Raw genomic sequence first — 13866 nt, forward strand, 5'->3', positions numbered from 1 at the left:
GACTGATGTGTGCTGTTGACATGGATACAGCCATGTCAAGGACCCCGTAGCCTCAAACTCATGAGAATGGCAAAGCCTTCCCAGACACAGGGAGAGGCTCAGACAGATGTCAAAGCCTTCCTCCAGGGTCCAAGTGCAAATGTTGAAATATGTGTAGAAAATGTCCACTATGGCTTTCTCCCCACAGATATTTATTAACTGAAGAGTGCCCCTGAGAGGCTGCTGCTGTGGGAGATTGGCCAAGCCTGTCTCCTTGATCCAGCTGTATACAATAACCTCACCTTTTCTATACAACTGCATATAAAAAACCCACTAAGCACAGTCCGCTAGATGCCAGTTTTCTCTGTGTCTGCTGATTGTCTTTTTTCCCCCTCACTACTCCAGTCATGACTATATTCCTGAGGCCATGCAAAGATGTAGCAGTTCTATGTTCCACAAGTACATAGCATCCTGTGATCTCAGAAGTCACACTAACGTACTTCATTGTATCACTCCAGTTTGAGATAACAGAGTCTTGAAACAACTATCTACCTATAATCCACTTTGTTTCTTACTTAGGCGTAAACAAAAACAAACTAAAATCTCACATACAATACCATACAAAATAAGCAGAGTGAGGATGGAGTAGCTAGTCGTCCTGGCTAGTTTTGTGTGTCAGCTTGACACAAGCTGAAGTCATCAGAGAGGAGGAAGCCTCAGCTGAGGAAATGTCTCCATGAGATCCAGCTGTAAGGCATTTTCTCAATTAGTATGCAATGGGGGAGGACCCAGCCCATGGTGGGTGGTGTCATCCTGTTGTTCAAATGCTAAGTAGTCTTATTAATTTAAGAAACAAAAACAAAAAAAAAAAACAAAAAACAAAAAAAAAAACTGTTCCAGATATTGGGGTAAAAGCTGAAAGATCAGAGAAGCAGAGCAAGCCACAGCCAGCCTCACCTCGCCAACTCCTCAGAGGATCCTGTTTCCATGAATCCTCAGACTGAAAGCCTCTGAGTCCTTACCCCAAAGGCCTCAACCACAGAGAGCCTGTTTCCTTGCGCCTTATACACCTTTCTGCTTCCTGCCATCGCTTCCTGGGATTAAAGGCGTGTGTCCTTCCCAAGCAAAGGCATGAGATCTCAAATGCTGGGATTAAAGGTGTGTGCCACCACTGCCTGACCCTGTTTCTCTCCCAGACTGAGTCAATCTCATGTAGTCCAAGGTGGCCTTGAACTCACAGAGATCCAGATGAATCTTTGCCTCCTGAGTGCTAGGATTAAAGGTGTGTGCCACTACTACCTGACCTCTATGTCTAATCTAGTGGCTGGCTCTGTCCTCTGATCCTCAGGTAAGCTTTATTAGGTTACACAATATAGCACCACACCATCATTGGGCAGGTGGTCTTAGGTTCTATAAGAAGGTGAACTAAGCAAGCCATAGCAAGCAAGCCAGTAAGCAACTCCCCTCCATAGCCTCTGCATCAGCTCCTGTCTCCTGGGATCCTGACCCATTTGAGCTCCTGTCCTGACTTCCTTCAGGGTTAAGCAGCAATGTGGAAGTGTAAGCTGAATAAACCTTTTTCTCCCCAAGTTGATTTTGGTCATGGTGTTTTGTTGCAGCAATAGAAACCCTAAGACACTAGTGAGGGTGGTGAGCATTGGAGACTGACTGTGACCCTCGTAGTTATTCACTTCTGTTCCAACAGCCTTTGAATTTTCTGGACTCAAACTTCCTTGTCTGTAAAACAAGATCATCAAGAATGTACACTTTCGCTAAGCATGGTGGCACAGACTTATAATCTCAAGACATGGGAAACTGCAACCGAAGGTTCATGGCAACTCTGGACTATTGTGAAATAATCTTCTTGTACACCGTGAAGATGTGTTGCTCTCACTGGTTTAATAAAGTGTTAAATGGTCAGTAGCTAGGCAGGAAGAGGTTATGTGGGACTTGTGGACAGAGAGAGAGCTTGGGAATGAAGAAGGGCAGAGTTACCAGGAGAGTGAGGAGAAGCAAGATAAACATGCTGTGTCAAAGAGCCATGTGGTAGATAAGAAATATGGGTTAATTTAAGTGGAAAGAGCTAGTTAGTAACAAGCCTAAGCTATTGACTGGGCATTTATAATTAATAATAAGTCTCTGTGTGGATATTTGGGCAATGGCTGATGGGACAGAAAATTTGCCTACACTGGACTATGTAGCAAGACAAACAAAGTGAAAAAAAGAAAAGAAATTTACATCACAGAGCTACTTCATAGACTAAGTAATATAATACACACTTCAGCTGAAAGTTCTAGAATCATGGTGATCATAGTTGTTTTCAGAATGGATACTTTTATTATGAAGGGAATCACATGGAGTTCCTAAGGGTCCCAATGACTCTAATTGTGTTCACTAACCATTATTGAATGACAGAATGCCTCCAAATCCAGTGGCCTAAAATAGTAACCATTTGCTTCCTTACAGGTTCTGTGAGTCGTACACTCAGGAATGATCTCATTTGAGATGTTCTCACCCAGTGTACTGCTAAGCTCTGACTGGGGCTGAGGTGTTTTCTTCTATGCTCTCTTAGTATAGGTAAGATATGGAGTCAGCCTGGCACCCATCAATAGACCAATGTATGAAGAAAATGCAACATACACTCAGTGTGGACTGCTGTTTAGCCACAGAGAGGAAGACAGTTCTGCCTTCTGCAGCCGGACTGGGGACACTAAGTGAAATAAGCCAGATACCAAAGACAAGCTGGCTCTTGTAGATGGGAACTGGGAACACTGGCCTTCAAGTAGAATAGTGATTACTGGAGATAGGGGAAGGGTCGGAGGAAAGGCAGTTGAATTTGATCAGTGAGTGCATGCTGAATGTGTGAGCAGAAATAGCTCCCTGAACTCCACCAACATGTACAATTACTAATCGTAATGAAAAATGAAAAATAGAGGAGTAAGAATAAATCTCACAAAATTACACCTAATGTTTTAAAGCAAAGTAACAAATAAAACATGACTGGTAGCACCCATAGGGATTTGTTAAAAACTAGATGAAACTACACAAATGCACGTGTATTATATCTGCAGAGAACTTTCTGCTTGTGAATAATTATGTGCTTGGCTATGAATGTGTTAAAAAAAAAATGTGTTAATGGATAAGTTGGTTGGTAGGTACCAGTAATCTTTGAATCGTCCTGAAAAAAATCTTATAATTTTCTGTGGACTTTAAAAACACCCATGATGAATCACTTCCCTGCTCAGCAACTTCTTGTCTGTTGAATTTAGAGTTCTTGAACTTGGCCTCTCAGGCCAGGATCTCCCGTCTGTGGCCACTTCTTCGATTGTTACTCTCATTATACCTGATATTCACTGGCCTAAAACACCGCTGAAAGACTCCAGACCACTGGACCTCAAGCCTTTGAATTTTTTTACTTCCTCATCTACGGCAAAGCCAAGCCCAGACAGAAATGCTTTCCATCATGCTCAGGGCCCCTCCAGGTTGACCTTTCCTGACCCCCCCCCCCATCCAAAAGCTGGTCCTCACTCTCCCCTTTCCTCTTCTGCTTCTTTACAGCTCTTCTCACTCTCTAATCACATATCAGTTACTCAACAAGTGGAAACAAGCGTCGTGGGAGCAATGACGATCCCTAACCTTCTCCCACAGTGCCCAGCGCACGGTAGGCCTGTGTTATGTTGTGGTAACTTTGAAATATGTTAATATAAATGGTTCCATGGAGAAGAAAAACAGTTTGATCCTCTCTCCTCACTAGGACCCATACCTTAAGGCTGTTTTAAAATATTTTTAACAACAACAATAAAAAAATAAGGATGATGAGGGAGGGGTCTAGAGAAATGATTCAGAGGCTAAGGGCACTTGCTGCTCTTGCAGGGGACTTGGGTTCAGTTCCCACCACCCACACAGTGAGTAATAACGTCAGTCTCTGAGGATCCAGCAGCCTCTTCTGGCCTCTGAGGGCACCGTACACACATGGGACACAGGCGTACGTGCAGGCAAAACACTCATACACACAAAATAAAAATAAAAATAAATAAGTCTTTTTTTTTTTTTTAACAAATGAAGAATGCTGTGAAGACAGCGGAGTGTGGCTTGCGAGACCTGAGGAGCTAGAACAATCTGGAAATGAAGTCTAACAGCTCAAGGAACTGGAACGTGTGTGAGATAAACGGTCTCCCTGTCCCACAGGTGGACTCTACTTGTGAAGAGGCATCGATTAGAATGGCTGACTGGATGTCAAGGATGGACACTGAGGGGTACAGACCACTGGCTCCCCGCTTTTGGAGGGGGAGGGGTACGCCTCAGGAGTGCCTGACACTTGCCAATGTTATACACATCAGTGGAATCGAAAAGCAAGAAGCTCTGATCACAGTCACACTTGAGAAAAGGAACAAAAAGGATAAATGAATCAATGACTCTGCTTTCGTCAGTCTTCCCAGGTAAATCACACTGTGGGTTTTTTCACTAAAACTGTTATGGTATCTGTTTGAAACCAGTCTTTTTTGGGAGGGGGGGCGCGGGGGGGGGGAGCACACTGACCTCATTTTCCCCTCTGTGTTTTTACTGATGCTGGTCTTTCTTCTGTGACATAAAACCCGGTCACATTTGCTGGCAGTCCTAATCAACCCTCTGCCTAGGGAGGCTTCTGCTCTGCTGTCTGCAAATTCCTGTCAGTTCTCTCTTTGACAGTCTTGTCATGTCTGCGGGGGAAAATGTTTCTTGAATCTTTATGTCAGCAGGCAATAAGTCCCGCTCTTCCCTGACCCATCACCAAAGCCACAGCAGGTGACTCCCAAACTTTTGACAAATTTACCTGTGTCATTGATTCACTGATAGTGGGAAATATTTCTTATGGAAATGGCGAAACCAGCCTTGCACTTGGGGAATACACAAAATGTTATGTCCCTTCCTGATTTTTAACATGTAGCAAATAAACTGTACTTTCTCCATACCTCACCCTTGTTTTCACAGAATCTATATTTTTGTGGGTATTTTCCCCTAAAGTTAGTTGCTAAAGGACTGTGAGAGCAAGAGACAGGCTATGGTGACAATTTTACAGCCAGGAACATGACCACTGGCTGTTCAGAGACCACAGTGAGCCCTCATGTGATATAACCTGAAGCCACTATGTGGTGGTTCTTGACCAGGACTCATTTGCTTTTTTTTCAATAATAGGAAGCTTCTAAATGACTTCATCATTATCACTTATTTCCATGGGCCAAAGCTAGTTATTCTTTTACTCATTATCGGGTTAATGAAGAGCCATGTCCCTAGACATCTGAGAAGGAAGACCACTCCACGGAAATGTTAAATAGATTGATTGATTATAGTTCAAAGAGAGAGTGTCCTCCACAGGCTCATTTGTTGAAGACTTGTTTACAGCTCGCAGCATTAGAGTGGGATTTTGAGGGAGCTAGAGAGCTATTGGGAGGTGGGACAGAGCAGGTAGAAGTGGGTCATTTGGGATAGGCCTTTGAAGATGTTACTTGTCCCTGGTTCCAGCCACAATTTCTGCTTCTATGTTTACAATAATGTACACAGCCACTACAGGACACTCCTATTGCTGTGGACAAAGACATTCTTCCATTCCTACCCCATCATGATGGCTTGAACTCCTTCAGAAGCATGAGCCATGGGGGAAAAAAAAAAAACAACTTTAAGTTATTTCCACCCAAAGTTTTACCAGAGACACAAAAACTAACTAATCCAGAGCTCTTCTGGAATTGATATTCAGATCATTAGCACTCAGATCCCTTCCACGGTGAGACAATGAGGACAAAGGTCTACTGTTGACAGTCACACAAGAGCTGTGGTGATAGTAATGCAACGTACATGAATCCAACTGGTCTAGATGAAGAGAGCAACTCAGTCTAGTGGACTCAGACCCAGCTGATAAATCTACAACATGACCCCTGCACCTAAGGCTTGGGGGTGGGGTGGGGGGTGTGGAGGGGTAGAACCGCAGAAAAGGAAGCAAGATTGTAAAAGCCAGACAGGTATGTTATAAATTCTTTTTAACTAATTTTTTTTTATACATTGAGTTATTTCTCAGAACCATGTTTGATCATGTATACAGCATTAATTGTCAAAATACCATATGTTGAATTATGATATATGGTCAAACATCAAATTTGTGTCTAAATGTAGACAACATATCAAATAATAAAACATTACATGAGCCTCAAAAAGTATTATAAGAATTTGGATTTAGTGATGTCATCTGCCAATTTCTTCATTCACACATATGAATTAGTTGTTTATTTTAATAGGATTTCTTTCAAAAAGTATTTGACATTAACATCTAAAACACTTTTTGCCCCTTTCCTCTCATGTGTGGTGATTTCTCACATTCTGGAAAAAAATGAAGTCTAGTGTGCTGACACACCTGTAGATCCAGCGCTTGAGAGGCGGAGGCAGGAGAACTCCTCCAAGTGTGAGGTCAACCCCGCCTTCATAGAAAGTACCAGGCACTCCAAGCTGCAAAATGAGATGCTGTTTCAAAAAGAAAGTCAAAAAATAGACAGAAGGGGACGTAGAGAAGAAAATTAGACTTGTTTATGATCCAACCCAAGAAGGATTTCTTGTAGATGATGACTAGAGTTCCAGTCTTTAAGCAGATGTAAGATCATGATACTGAAAATATTTTTTTAATGAATTTTGTTTGTTTGTCTGGTTGGTTGGTTTTTGTTTTTAAGCTTCTGAAACTTGTTGTAGTTTGAGATATGAATAGCAGTGACCTGCCTCTAGTTCTTTTACTAGTCAAATCAACAATGTTGAGAATGGTGTATTTCATTAGAGACCTTCAGATAACAGTTCACTTTGGAGCTTTGGCAAATGTCCAAATATTAATTATCTTACCCTCCCCCCCAGTAATTGTCTATTACAGATGGTATTTTTTTTTTTAACCAGTAGCTAAGTTCACTGAATTAAGTGGGCACCCAGTTACTAGAAGTCAACATGATACTAAGCAATGAAAATATAGGTATTCATTTCATACTCTCAATAGCCCTATAACCAGGAATTATTTTTTTTATTATCTACAACATTCTAACTTGAGGTGCAGAATAAACTACGAAGCTGAGGTGAATCTAGAGACTCTGGCCCAAGGCTCACCTCACACTTCCCATGGTGACTTTCTGCACTCTAGCCAGGTACACATACCTCTCATGAAGTATTCAAAGTGCCATATTTTACATGACTTTGAGGGGCTACAGAGATGGCTTAGAGGTTAAGAGCATTTGTTTTTGCAGAAGATGGGGTTCAATCCCAGCACCCACATAATGACTCACAATAGTCTGTAACTCCAGTCCTAGGATATTCAGTGCCCTCCTCTGACCTCTGTGAGCACCAGGCATGCATGTGATGCACATTCATATATACAAGGAGAATGTGCATGCACATAAAATAACAAAATTAAATCACTTTGGGCTATGAATGAATGATAGACTGCATGGATGTTTTCATTTACTCTTGTATTTACTTATTTATCCTACAGGTGAATATTACCTAGTAATAAATAACTGATTTGCAGAGTGGCATGGACAAATCTCATAGGCATAATGTTCAGTAAAATAAATCATACTCAAAGGAGTATATTCTTTATGGTTTTATTTGAGCCAGAAGTTTTTTGAGATCAGGACTGGTCCTACATGCACTATATGATGGTTAGTGCCACCACTGGCTTCCTCGTACCACCTGACAACAATTCTCCCACCACCCTGCTCAATGTGACCATAAAAAAAAAAAATGTCCGCAGGCATTGTCTGCCTGGGGACAAAAATCATCTTCAGGTGAAAACCACTGATTTATATGAAAATTTAAAAAAATAAATAAGCAAGACTGGTCTGTAACATTAGAAGCAAGAACGGTAATGAGTAAGCATTTGGGAACCTTCTGGCCCTTGATTGCAGTCATGTTATATTCAAAGTCACCCAACTGAGCAACAAAGATGGGCACATCTTATTGCATGGGAGTCAAACAATGCCTTTTATAAAATTACTGGCTTAGGGATGGAGGTGGGGAAATGCATACTTTGAAAACTTCTAAGAAGAAGCAATTTCTATGAGAGAGGAAGATTAAGGAGGGTTCCAGGAGGGCAAGACTCTGATGGGGGAGGAGCTGAACAGCAAGGAGAACCAGAGAAAGAGGGCAGGCTACTCCAGGCACAGCACATAACAGGAGGAGAGAGGAAAAGCGAGATCGTTGTTGGCGAAGAATATCTCATTGGGGGCTAGTTTCCAATGAAGATAAGCAGGGGAAATCCAAATGCCATGGTATATACTTCACAGCAGTAGTATGTAGGTCAATGCTGTGTTCACAAGGAGACATAATTGTCACATTTAATAATGGTGAAAATTAAGCCTTTGAAACAAAATAGAATAAAAAAAACGACTCTGCCTTTCAGCTCATTACCTCACTATTGCAGAATTCCCTACTGTCCTCTATTCTTGCTATTTGTCCAGCCTCACTCCATCCCAGGTGGATAGTGCTTCCCACTACATCTTCTATACAGCTCCTGGAAACAGGAATAAAACTCTCCTGGGAAGTTCCCCACTGTTTTTCCAACCATCATTTTCTTTCAGGCTACTAATTGCTATTGGTTACATTATTCGTCATCATCCTTAATTGAGCATGAACAATGCTCAACACTGTAAAGAAAATGTTAGAGGAGAGAGAGAGTCATTTCACTGAAGCCAGAGGATTTGGAGCTGACTCAAATAGGGAGAATAATGAGAGATGGAAATTCTGCCATGATAAGGTGGCCACTGTTCAGCTCTGCGGAATGCTGAGCTTCCCTGTACGGATAAAGAGCAGTCATTCTTTGTCATTCAGTACAGAAGGCCTAAGAGAGAGCTGTCTGGCCAAGTCCCGCCTTGCTAATGGATCGGACTCCCCATCATATTGGTGGTGGGGCAGCCTTACAAAGAACGTGGAGGAGAATGAAATACAATATGCTGCTTTATGGCAGTTTGTAGTCCGTACATAGAGCTAAGAGCAGCAAATAGGCCAGAGGTCAGGGTCATCATCCCATAACCTCCAAGACTTTACGTGATTCTCAAATTCCTTTTCTAGAATAGCTGTGCTTGTTTTCTCTGAGTACAGCCCAGGTTTACTTAAATGAATGCCATATCTTGACTGTCTCAGTTCCCCGGGCACCAGTGAAGATAATGTTTTAGCTACAGGTAATTTTTAAATTTTTACTCATTTATTTTACATCCTGACCACAGTTTCCCCTCCCTCCTCTCCTCCCAGAGGCCCCCTCCCCCTCCCCCACCTCATCCACTCCTCCTCCATTTCTATTCAGAAAAGGGCAGGCTTTCCATGGATACCGACAAAACATGGCCTAGCAAGTTGCAGTAAGACTGAGCATTTACCTTTCTAATAAGGCTAGGCAAGGCAACCCAGGATGAGGAGTAGAGTCCCAGAAGCCAGGAAAAGAGTCAGAGACAACTCCTGCTTCCACTGTTAAGAGTCCCACAAGAAGACCAAGAAGAGTGAAAATAGACCCTGCACAAAACTCAAGTCCAAGTGGATCAAAGAACGCAACATAAACCCAGATACACTGAACCTGATAGAAGAAACAGTGGGGAATAGCCTTGAATGCATTGGTACAGGAGACACCTTCTTGAATAGAATATCAATAGTGCAGATGCAGGTAATTTTTAATAAAGGTAAAAGAATACTCAGTGCAAACAGGTTTGGCAATACAAGTATTTATTACTTTGCTTGCTTATCAAGAAGTCTGCAAACAGTGGTGGGTGTCAACAGCATTGACAGGATGCCATCTTTCTCTGTGTTTCTGCTCTGGTACCCTCAGAAAGTACAGGAGAAGGGTTGTAACAAGAGTGGACAGAGGAGACTTCGGAGCAAAGACATTTAGTAAAGGTGGGATACAGCCAGGGGTGTATGTGAGTGAAGGACGGTCAAGGCCAGGTGCCTCAGCATTACCTGACAGTGACGTGATTTAAAAAAAAAAAAAAAAAAAAAAAAAAAGCTGTGGCTGGAGTAGAGTATGGGAGTCAGGGTCACAGTAAAAAGGAACTAAATCAGAGATAGATGAAAAAAATCAGATCCAGTTCATGCAGGGCCCTGTAGACGGGTGGAAGGACCTGGGTGTGCAGGAAGCTGTTGGAGGAGTCCGGGTAGATGAAGACTTGATCTTGCATCTATTTTAAAAGAAGCATCGTCTTGACGGAAACCCACTACAGACAAGAGAAAGAACAGAAAGGCATCTAAAGAGATGGTCATGATCATCCAAGGATGTAATAGGATCAGGCAGTTGTTAGAGGTGCTGAAACTTTGCTAGTGAATTCCTCATGAGATGTCAGACTCAGAAAGGATTTAAGCATGTTTCTGGGTTAGGAGCTGAGAATAGCCCTGAACGTATGATATTCTTGCCTCTACCTCCCGAGTGTTTGCATTGCAGCTGTGCGTCACCATCTAATCTGGCTTTTTGTGGTGCTGGGGACAGAATCAAGGACTTCACGCATGCTGGTCAAGCACTCCACTAACTGAACCACACCCCTAGCCTGTTTGTGTGTTCATAGATAAGATTTTAGGCAGTCAGAACGTTCTTTGTAGAGTGGTCATTAGGTTGGGAGCTTGAGTAAAGAAAAGAATGGAGACACTATTTACTGAAATGGAAAGATCATGGGAAAGCATGGGGTTAAGATCCAGACTTTCTGCTTTACCCTTAGTAGCATGAGATACTTAACAGTAGTCTACATGGAGCCATTGGGGACACAGCTGCATGTATGAGTCTAGAGTCCATGTGTATATGGTATTTACAGACAATAACCATAAAAAATGTAACTCATAGGTATGTGGTGTTTCAAGCTATGGGGTCCAAAGAGACCACAAAAAAATAATGAAGCCAAATAAAAAAATTGTTTAACCCTGAGTAATTTAGACTACTCCGATGTTGAGACTGACTAGGAAAGAACATGGCAGAGGTGTCAATGGGACCAGAAGTTCTAGCAAAGGGAGAAATTCAACAACAATTCAAGCAGGCAGGGTTGGTCAACTGTAAAACTGGCAGGTCAAAAACTGAGCTGAAAACTAAGGAGTTTTCAATGAAGAAGGGAACGTGAACATGGTAATGGAAGTGATGGCCAGTGTACACAGATGAAACACTCACGAAGTCTTGTTTACATTTTATTGACTCAAATGTGAATCACTCATGATTTCCTCCAATTATCTTTTCCCTTGGTCATTCTAGGTTTTCACAGACATTTAGATCGCTTTCAGTGATATTTTTATGCTTTACTCTAATAAAATCTGATTTAGAAAATCTAATCAATTAGGTATTTTCAGCCTCATCATTGACATTACAAATGGACTCTGGTTTTACAAAATGATGAACCACAAATGACAAGCCCACTGATTTAATTTACACAAATGCCCCTTATCTGTTGCCTATCAGGACCCATCTACTGCATGAACCAAGGCACACTGGCCTTCCTAATAGATGACATTGAATTTCTAATGGGAACTTCTGCAAAAGCAAATTCATCATGTCAAAGCATGCCCCTGCAATATTTCATTTTGTCATTGGTTACACTTTTCTAAGCTTTTCCACCAGGCTCGTGGAAGCCATAGGGTACCATTTTGCCTGAATCAGGAGCTTTATTTCTCCAAAGAAGAAAGCAAATGTCAAAGCTCTGTTTAAATTTAATGACCTGTATACATCATTTTGTTCCAATTTGCCATTTTTACTATTATTTCATCATTACATTTCTCTTAAAACATTCCAATTATTTCAAGCAAGTCTATATATTACTTATCAAAATTAAACTAATATATGACAATCAGAGCCTAAACATATGTATTAGGGAGGCATGTTCTGGGAACTCTCTGAAATAATCTACTTTATGTTATCTTGTTTTTTAAGTCTGAGCTCTGTCATATGGCTATTTTTCTCCCGCAGCTGGGATCACATTTATGAAGAGGGGTTTTCTAATTTTGCTTTGCTGGTGTATAAATGTGTCATTTCATACAACTCGCTGTTTTTCTTTGTTGTAACTTCCTTCTCTCTGTTCTAGCCCGAGGCTCTCCTCTTTATTTGATCAGTAGAGTTTATATGACATTCCAGGCAGCACTTCTTCCCAGGAGGAAAACAGGATTTCCAATTGCTACTCATGATTCCTCGGGCGAACAGAAAGGGCACCTCCTGAATTAATGTTTTTGTCGCTCTTCCCTGTGCTTATTGGTTTATTTCCGTCAGCTGGTCGGGACACTCTTTTTCTATTTCTTAATTTTCTGTTTCCATGAATGCTAATTATTGGGGGCTTGCTTACTTCTTGTTGGCTAGTGGGATGATCAAATAGAAAAATAATCAAAATGAACATTTGGTGGCCAAAATTCGAATTAACTTCTCAGTAATTAACTGAAAGGCACCAAGTTCAGAATTCCCATAGTCAGCTCCCAGATAATTCTTTATGTAAGACAGAAACTTAGATTTTATGTTTTCTGTCACTATTTGATGCTGCAACAACGTCTTTTACCATTAAAATCCAGATTCTATTTTCAGAGTGTTTCTGTGCACAGCTGTCTAGCCGAACAACATATTAGCGAGGCTTAAAATATTTCTTACGCGTCTTCATCTCTAGATTGAAAAGAAAACATGTGCCATTGCAGAAAATGGAAGAAATGTTTTTTAAAAAAGATAGAATATTAGTTTTCCTATTAGTAAAATGTAAAGAGATATTCTGAATATGTTCCTATAATATTGATTTCTCAAAAGAAAGAAATTTAATATAAAAAGCTGAGTTCTCCACAGATGTATATGAGGACTGAGAGAGAACAAAATAGTGTAGGGGTAGAAGGGGTGGTAGATTGCTTATTGAGGTGCCTGAATTGAAAATATGAAGTTCTGGAGTCAAAGTCCAGCATGTCATAAGTCAGGTATTCTAATTCATGCCCATAACCCCAATACTCTGGAGGTGGATACAGAATGATCAGAAGTTCATAGTCTGGTTACATAGTAAATTGGAGGTTCATCTGGTAGACCTGAGACCCTGAATAAAAACAAAAGAAGCAGTATAGCAGTGTGGACATCTTAAATCAGATGTGGTTGGTCAAGAGTAGAGAAGAGAATGGAGCCACGAATCCCAGACGTTTTCACTAGACAGACAGAACTCATGGTAACCCTAGGTCTTGGGAAATCAGGAACACACATGCACTCTTTTCTAAGACAAGTAGGACATTCTAGGTCCTTCTCATGCCTACCTTATATTATTAATATCAATCATAATAAAGAGGGAAATAATTTTATATAGTCCCTACTGTCTCACCTTTCTTGATATAAGTCTATCATCAATAAAAAGAATGTCCAAAGTTCCTTATATTTCTGAAATGTATGATAATATAATCTTCTTAGTATTTCTTCTAAATATTGTTAATATTTAGTCAAAGGTTTTGTGTGGGTAGGCATGAGATAGGGTCTTGTGTGGCCTAGCCTGACCTGGCACTCTCTATGTAGCTGAGGTTGGTTTAAAACTCCTGATCCTGTTTCTCCCATTTTCTAGGTGCTGAGACTATAGGTGTGTACCACCACACCTAGCTGGGACTTTTTTTTTTTTAATAGGTATTAATTCTGACATAAGTACACCTTCATCTTGTGTTCAAATTCAGTTCAAGCATTGATAGCACTAGATCTCATTATACACATATTTGAGTGTAACTTGTCTCAGGACCAAATACCATCCACAGGTTAGAAGGCCAGATAGATACCTATTTCACATCAAATCATTTAACCCAACCACCTATAGCAATTTGAAGCTTAATTTAGATGATGGGTGAATTGGATGTAACCTTTTCTCTTTAATATACTATAATTCCTAACTGCTCTGCAGTATGAGTATTCCTCAGTTGCCTTAAAATGAAGCA

At 41.0% G+C, this 13866-nt stretch overlaps 1 long non-coding RNA gene across 1 annotated transcript; it reads left to right on the plus strand.

The window, feature by feature from the left end:
• Positions 1-2350: 2350 nt before the first annotated feature.
• On the plus strand, positions 2351-4510 carry LOC143269488 (uncharacterized). Its single transcript, XR_013045916.1, has 3 exons — positions 2351-2556; positions 3538-3640; positions 4045-4510. It is a non-coding gene; the product is annotated as an uncharacterized LOC143269488 (long non-coding RNA).
• The last annotated feature ends 9356 nt before the right edge of the window (positions 4511-13866 follow it).

The sequence above is a fragment of the Peromyscus maniculatus genome, chromosome 19, assembly GCF_049852395.1.
Source record: "Peromyscus maniculatus bairdii isolate BWxNUB_F1_BW_parent chromosome 19, HU_Pman_BW_mat_3.1, whole genome shotgun sequence".
In the NCBI taxonomy this organism is placed as follows: Eukaryota; Metazoa; Chordata; class Mammalia; order Rodentia; family Cricetidae; genus Peromyscus; species Peromyscus maniculatus.